Source organism: Pavona decussata, unplaced genomic scaffold (genome assembly GCF_977016875.1).
Source record: "Pavona decussata unplaced genomic scaffold, jaPavDecu1.1 SCAFFOLD_381, whole genome shotgun sequence".
Classification (NCBI taxonomy): Eukaryota; Metazoa; Cnidaria; class Anthozoa; order Scleractinia; family Agariciidae; genus Pavona; species Pavona decussata.
In genome coordinates, this window is record NW_028145755.1 from 2258632 (window position 1) to 2266641 (window position 8010).

Genomic DNA, 8010 nt, shown 5'->3' on the forward strand with positions numbered 1-8010 from the left:
TTCAGCGTTATAACCAGCTTCATTAACAATGAAGAATTCAGGCATTCCAAGTTCATTGAATTATTCGTAAACAGCTTGATTTAAAACGACAAAATATCCAATTTTCCATAGTATTTTTAACTTTTTAAATAAGCTCAAAATTGATCACATGGAATTTTTCACAGAAGTGTCGCAACAATAGTTACAGTAAGACATTATTTTTAAGACTTAAAAACATGAAGTGTTGAAGAAATTGCTGAAGTCTTCGATTCTGATTGCAGTTATTAAATATTTTTAGACTTGAAAATCGCAGTAGGTTTTTGAACTAGTTAAAAAACAAAAGTTCAACGAGTTAAAATATATAACGACACTACCCACCGAAACATCTAAAAAGTGATTTGTTAACCAACATATTTAAAAAATTAAATTGTGCGGTGAGTGAAAAAGAATTCAGAAAACTGGCAACAGAATGAGCATGCGCGGTAGAAAGCCGGCCTTATTCCAACGATACTGCAAAATTAAAGGACTTCGCAAATATCGTGGTCGTGGTATGTTTGCGCTTGTTTCGCAAAACCAAACAGTTTGTGCAAAGATAATTTCTTTTTACCAATTACCGTGATATAATATCTCTTTACTTAATCAGTCCTTAACGAATCATTTGAACGGAAAAAGTCGATTTTAAACGTATTTTAGAATCGGTGAAACCTCTGTCAGCGATAACCGTTTTATACAGCGGATATCAGGCCAAATTGGATTGAACGAAAAGACGTCGAATGCCATTCTTTTGAAATTGAAAGATAACTGACATAATTAGCCCTTAATAAAATTTTGATAAATTTGGACGAAAACAATGTGAAAGTTTTCACAAAAGTTACGGTACTCCAACCCACCCAAAATCCTGATTCAAGCCCATAGTTCAGGAAATTGTTAAGGCTGGTGTTGCAAGCAAGGGGATGTAAATGAGCCTATGATAGAATATGAAACAAGACATGATTTTGATTTTGATCTTCCCTACCCCTTCGATGCTGTCACGTTTTTTAAAAAACACCTCTGGGGAGGGGAGGTAAAGTCAATTGAAGGGGCGCGGTGCAGAAAGACCCTAATCATGATATAGCATTATTAGATACATGACCTGTATATGAGCAGGATCTCTTTGCACTCCGCCTTCAATTGCATTAGCCACGGAATACGTTCGTTTCAATTTTTCTGTAACTAAACCACCGACTTTAACAAAACGATTAAACGGCTCTATAATGTGTGCGCATTTTCTACACAACTGGGTCATCCAGTTACCTTCCTTAGGAAAATCAACATGAACGTTTCAAATATGACCTCATGAAACGAAGAATTGGTCCTTAATTAACATGATCTCATGTTCTCATGTCCAGAAAATGGTACACGATGAGAACATTTCCCTGAGCTATATATAGGCACTGATTACAATTTTGAGTGGATGTAAGTAACAATGAATTGTAGCCAGTTCAAATTGGTTTGCCAATCAATTCATTGAAGTTCGGTCGGTATTTACACGATTGTCGGACTAATTATGCAATGCTTAAAAATTAATAAATATGTTTTCAATTCTTATTTTTCCTCTGTTCTTTTAAAAAGCCTCACAGAAGAGTCATATGGAAATTTTTCATAGAATTCGTTCAAATCTGGAGAGAAATAAATAAAACCCTATAAAAGTCTTAGCTGCCACAAAAATGGTCGGGCTGACGGAGATTTCCACGGGCAAAAATTTATTATTAAGATACGTCGATAATTAAGCGCGAAATAACTAACGCTTTCACTGCCAAACTCAAATCTTGAATCCCTTAATTAATTTCCTCTTTCCTGCCTGTGGTGTGATCAAAATGCCCAAAAGTCACCATGCAAATGAATGTGGTTCTAACTTCCGAGTCTGTGCATACATATTCGTGCAAGTGCGACCACTCAAATAATCGCTGTTGACCGGTCCTATGGTACTGTTGGTTGTTCAAATTTTTTACCAAATGGTTTACAACTTAGCCCACTTTTTAAGCTTGGGCTGTCTTGGAAGTGAAAGCGTTAATCATCTATATTAGTCCTACAAGTTCTTGCTACTTGAAGTCGTCCTTAGCTTCTTTGGTCTTTCGCCCAAGTCTCTCATATAATTACCATGAATTGTCCATTCAAGAAGCAGCAATCCTGATCAGTCCCTCTGTTCATCCAGATGAGCCAATGTACGTACTCGGTTGAGTAATCTACTTTTTCTCATACTGCTATTTGGAAGTGGATACCTTGTCAACTGTTGATGAGTCTGGATCAAAATAGTCCTGGAAAAAGAAAAACAATTGTATTAGGTGTCTCGCTCAGCTCACAGATGCAATTTGTTTTCGTTATTGAGGTTTCATCCCATAACCGGTGGTTGCTGTCCTGTAAGTACCACAGTAGTTGTTGTTTAAGTATTGAAAAGAACCAGTTAAGATTTTCGGGTCGATCACCAGCGAGCACTCAGTCACAAGGTACAGTGTTGTTTTACTGTCCGATATTCTCATAACAACTTTCTTATAACTAAAAAAAAAGATCAAAATAAACATAAATGATTAATACGTCCAAAAAAATATAACATGCACCTCTGAAGGTGAAGATGGAGGCATCCAAAGTTTTGCCCCACCCATTTCTATCCCGAACATTCTTTCGGTCTCATGCAATGTCTCACGCAAGCTTTTTATCGAGCCTCAATGCGACAATCATTATTTAGAGAAACAGGCTAGCTTACAGCCCACATACAAATATTACCCCAGACATTTAACAAATACCACGTTTACGTTGATATATGGGTGCAACATACCGGCCCGTTTCAGTCCTGATGAAGGGTAAAGTCGGGATTATGTAATGGGGAGACAACTCTCGCACGCGTTGTTGTTATGGAGGGGAATATTGGACAAAAATGTGATTGGATCGTACCGTATTGCTTTGTATTCGGTGATGCTATGAATCTACCAGTACGGTACTATGTCGTACCCGGTAGGATGTTATATCGAAACAGCGATGGTATTATATCGTACCCAGTAACACAATTAATCCTTCGACATGCTATTATATCGTACCCGATGATGATATGTCGTACCCAGTGATGCTATATCGTACCCTTATGTCGTACGCGGTGATGCAATGTCGTACTCGGTGATGCAATGTCGTACCCGGTGATGCCATATCGTAAAACGTCCAGATGCCGGCGAACAGCATTGTCAGCGGGGTTTTGTTTACGAGAAAAGGCGGGAAGTTGACATCACGTGATATGACTTGCTCTTTGCGTCGTCTGCTCCTCCATAGCTAGCTTTGTCAGAGCTTTTGAAAAATGTCGGAGCAAACTTCTGAGAAAAATGTTCTCTCCAGAACGATGGAAATTTTGCGAAATGCCAGGAATGCATTACAGGAACTAGAAAACTCGGTGACTGGATCCACCAGCGGCGAGCATGAACAATATTTTATAAATAGTGACAGGCCTGCGCGACTCTCACGTGCGTGTTTTAGCCGTTTTTAGAGTTTTCAGTGAGTTTTGCTCTCACTAGTATATCCTTGAGAGACCTACCTCTTTTGTATGAAATTAGAGGAGGTTCCTTGTGAATTTCTCTGAGCAATGGTTGTCGTTCTATTAAATGCCAGTTTTCCATTACATTAGTATTTGTTTCAAGTTAGTAAGTGATGGGTGGTATTGCGTGACAAAAGGCAAGATTCTCTTGTTTGTGCGAGGTTTTTGTTGAATGGCCTGTTTTCTATTCTCAAAAATCACTTCTGAGAGAGTTCTCTGCACTAGATTTTTTGGATAGCCCCTCTCGATAAGTCGTGATTCGAAATGTTTGATTTTTTCTTCAAATGTTGGTTTTGTTGAGCTTGTCCGGAGAAGTCTGAGGGCCTTTCCTTCGATGAAACCTCCTTTTACTCATGGTGGGTGACACAAGGAGAAATGCGGTGTACTGTAATGTCTCAGTAGCTTTGTAGTGAGTGCGTACATCGAGCACTGATTCGGTAATGAATCTGTTGCCTTCAAGCAAATTCCTTAGAACTGAGTCTTCTAAAGTTCCCCCTACCCTCAACAGCAGAGCACAAACCCAGTCAATCTTGTATCTTGCAAACGGATGATGTTGTTGCTATACAGTGGAACCTCGATTTAACGAACCTCTATTTAACGAAGTCCTCGATATAACGAACAATATTCTATGTCCCGGCCAAAGTTACAGTAAAATGAATGGAATAGAACCTCGATATAACGAACTTCGATATAAGTAAATGAATTCTTCGATATAACGAACATAATCCGGAAGCCCAAACGTAAAATCTACCTCGATATATATAACGAATTACAATGTCAACACGCGACAGAAGATAACGCTGAACAGATCAACACTCTCAAGAAGTGTCGTTTTTTTTTTTGTAAACAAAAGCTGCGCGTCTGCTCAAAAGTGTAAATATCTGCTACTGAAAGCCACCATGCTTAATGAATTGCATCTCAAAACGCGGCACTTCTGGGTGACGAAAATTGCATTGAATTGCGTGACAGTAGTCACCTGTTTTGAAAATCAATCATTAACTATGACCTCGATATAACGAACATTTTGGTGGTTTCTCCTCAAGTTCGTTATGTCGAGGTTTTCGACATAACGAACCCTCGATTTAATGAACAAATTTGGCCGGTCCCCAGCGACTTCGTTAAATCGAGGTTCCACTGTACTCTGTACTTTCTAACTGATTTATAACATCACTCAACACTGCTCTGATGTTTACGCTAAGCAGCTGAAAGGGTGACTGATGTTGACCTTCCATATGATATTTTGGTGATAAATCAAAATTTGCTTGTTTTACCGACTTTTCGCCAAAATAAAAAAAAATAAAAAAATGGCCGCCTACGAAAATATCACGTGATCTTTCTAAGCAAAATAAACCCGTAATGTTTGCCGGCATCTACGATGGGGCATCACTACTGGATACGACATTGCATCACCGGGTACGACATTGCATCACCGGGTACGACATTGCATCACCGAGTACGACATTGCATCACCGGGTACGACATTGCATCACCGCGTACGACATAAGGGTACGATATAGCATCACTGGGTACGACATATCATCATCGGGTACGATATAATAGCATGTCGAAGGATTAATTGTGTTGCTGGGTACGATATAATACCATCGCTGTTTCGATATAACATCCTACCGGGTACGACATAGTACCGTACTGGTAGATTCATAGCATCACCGAATACAAAGCATTACGGTACGATCCAATCACATTTTTGTCCAATATTCCCCTCCATATGTTGTTGTTGATTTGTCCTTCACTCAAATGAGCTGTCGTCACGTTGGTCAGCTTCTGCTGCAAGTTGAAGGGACACGAGATCGGATATGGAATTTTATCTTGTCACCTGTTCCCTCCTCTCCCCCAAAACGTCAGAATATAACTTGTGCCATTAGCTGTGTCATATGCCAAGGCAAAAACAAGAGTAGCCAGTTTGTTTTTTCAAACCCTAATTTTAGATTATTTTAACATTATACTGTAAAAAGCAAAACTGTGTACTTTTTATCCCACAAGCCCTCGGGGGTGGGAGAGAGGAGGAGCGAGAGCTTGCACCCATTTCTCACGAATTTGAATGCCCTCAATACTTACCTGCCAATTTGTGTTATAGATGAACCACCCACTGATATTTATTAGTCCTCCAATCTGTGTTCAATCACGCGGGCAGTCATGGTTAGCCTCTCCAAATGTAAAACGATGGAAGCAACCTCGAATGTAGGACACGGACAAGTACACTGGATTGGATGAGGAATATTGTCTCCATCACCTGTTGACAAGAGTACCGTAAATGATCTAATGAACGCCGGGGGCGTTTATTCAATTTCAAGGGTCCGAGAGGGGCGTTTAAAGGAGAGAGGCGTTTATTCTAATAACTCGGTAACAATACGGTATTATAATAACCTAAATGACAGAGCTTTAGCAGACTATCAAGCCAAACGTGAAGTAGGCCTTGTAATTCCAGCGGTATTACATTTTTATAAACAAATTCAAGCAAGGCCACAATTTTCTGAGAGGGTGATGAGGGTGGGGAGGGCGATGACAACAATTACTAACATGAACTGTATGACAAATTTCAAAATTATTCACCTCTGATAACAAACATCTACGTGGGTCCTCAGCGGGTCTTTTGTGGGTCCTCGGCAGGTATGTCGTCTCCTTGGCAGTCCTCTGTCAGTCGTCGTTGGGTGACTCCTTTGAGGGTCCTAGCTGGGTCCTCTGTGGTTCCTCGGCGGGTACTCTGTGGGTCTCTCGGAGGTCCTCTGCGCCTGCAAGCCAGGTCATAGGCTGGTCAATTTGTGGCTCTTCTGTGGGTCGTTCTGCGGGTGCTGGGGGCTATTGCAACATTTATCAAGATGCATGTGCGTTTTAAAGAAGTCGAGACCAAAAACATGGGATTGTCCAGAACGCCTTGAGGTTTTACGAGTCTTAAACGCATCGATTATTGCATTTTCAACGACTTCAAGGATTACTTTAGTGAACATTCTACGTTACAGGAATTAAGGATGATAAAGATAATTGTCATTTATTGCCTCATATTCAATGAGGAGTTGTAATCTCAATGAAGCCTCGACCAATATTTTTATACGTTCTGTCTAGATTAATCGTCATAGCTCAAACGTTATAGGATTAAGTCCCTGTGCAATCACTTTCCTATCGTTTGTTTCACAAACCAACCTTTAGCACAAAGGCCTTTGGATGACATCTGGAACTTCCTGCATCATCATCATCATCATCATCATCATCGTCGTCGTCGTCATCTGTCTCATCTTAAATCATGATCGCCACAGCTATGTCCATCTGAAAGTCAGAAGTACCTGGATACCTTAAAAGTAAAAGATTCTAAACAAAGCGTTTGGAAAAAATCAGACCAATGAAGCACAATTAAACATTCCATGTAGATGAAGAATAGTTTACATTCTTTTTTAAGACTATAAGCATTTTATTTGCTTTAAATTTTAACTCTTTATGCTTATTTTTAATGGTTATTAATGTTTATAGATTTATTTTTTAATGAACTCTTATAATTATAATTTGTTCTGTTTTGTCAAGAATTTATTTTGTCTTTATATTTATCTTGTTATTTCATCTTTAGTATTTATTTTTATGTTTGGTGTTGCTTCGCAGCTTTTATTTTATTGCGATCGATTTCATGAATATAGCAAATACAATAAAGGTTGTTACCGCAAACGTAGACAAACCCCTCAGTTTTTTTTCTCAATGGTTTTTGCAGCTGAAAGTTTATAAAGTATTTTCCCCAGGAATAGTATAGTACATCATGGGTCTTGAAACTAATTCTGCCCGTTTGTCTTTTTTCTGTTCTCCTCATCTGTACCTCGGCTGGCAGGTGGAAGTCTGGTACGTCACTCGTCAACTGTCAAAAAACAATGGTTAACATCGAAGCATAGATCTGGGATCGAATTCCATTAAATTCGATCAATTAATCTGATTGGCTGCAACTTTAAAACAAGCACAACGAGTCTAGGTTAATCTCTTTTAATCTCTCTGAGATGCCTTTCACAAAAGCCCAGGAGTGACTGCAATGACACATTCAACGTTCTGCGTACCTAAACTCAGCACAAAGCTACTGACAAGGAAGATACGTAGCTAATCTAGGCATATTATAAGTTTATCTTAATTAACGGTTAACGTATTTTCGCCATTTTGGCAAAGATCGTGGATTCCTCTCCATTTGACTCTGAAAAATTCCATCATCCCATTGGTTGTAAATAGATCAATTTATCATTACAGGCCATTGTTTTTAATGCCATTTTATCTTTGATTTTGTTTTCTTCGAAGGTTTCTCAGTTAAGTTTTGTTAAATTGTTTCAACATAAGAAAAAAGATAATTAAACTGTTCTTCCTTCTTTTCTTTACCATTGCTGATAAACTAATTTCAGCATTTCAGCAAAGATCATGGGATTGAATCCCACTCAGTATGATAATGGGTTTGAATCCCATTTTTCAATTCAAATTTTTCTTCATTC

At 38.9% G+C, this 8010-nt stretch overlaps 2 long non-coding RNA genes across 4 annotated transcripts; one reads left to right on the forward strand and one right to left on the reverse strand.

The window, feature by feature from the left end:
- Positions 1 to 555: 555 nt before the first annotated feature.
- On the reverse strand, positions 556 to 6907 carry LOC146452083 (uncharacterized). 3 transcript variants are annotated; one of them, XR_014859833.1, is made up of 4 exons: positions 6701 to 6907; positions 6113 to 6291; positions 5618 to 5792; positions 556 to 2276 (listed from the first exon to the last, which is right to left on the reverse strand). It is a non-coding gene; the product is annotated as an uncharacterized LOC146452083 (long non-coding RNA). The 3 variants fall into 3 exon arrangements; XR_014859832.1 differs by lacking the exon at positions 6701 to 6907 and having other exon boundaries at positions 6113 to 6613; XR_014859834.1 differs by lacking the exons at positions 556 to 2276; positions 6701 to 6907 and adding an exon at positions 5269 to 5326 and having other exon boundaries at positions 6113 to 6613.
- Positions 2871 to 4438, forward strand: LOC146452084 (uncharacterized). Its single transcript, XR_014859835.1, has 2 exons — positions 2871 to 3193; positions 3280 to 4438. It is a non-coding gene; the product is annotated as an uncharacterized LOC146452084 (long non-coding RNA).
- Positions 6908 to 8010: the final 1103 nt, after the last annotated feature.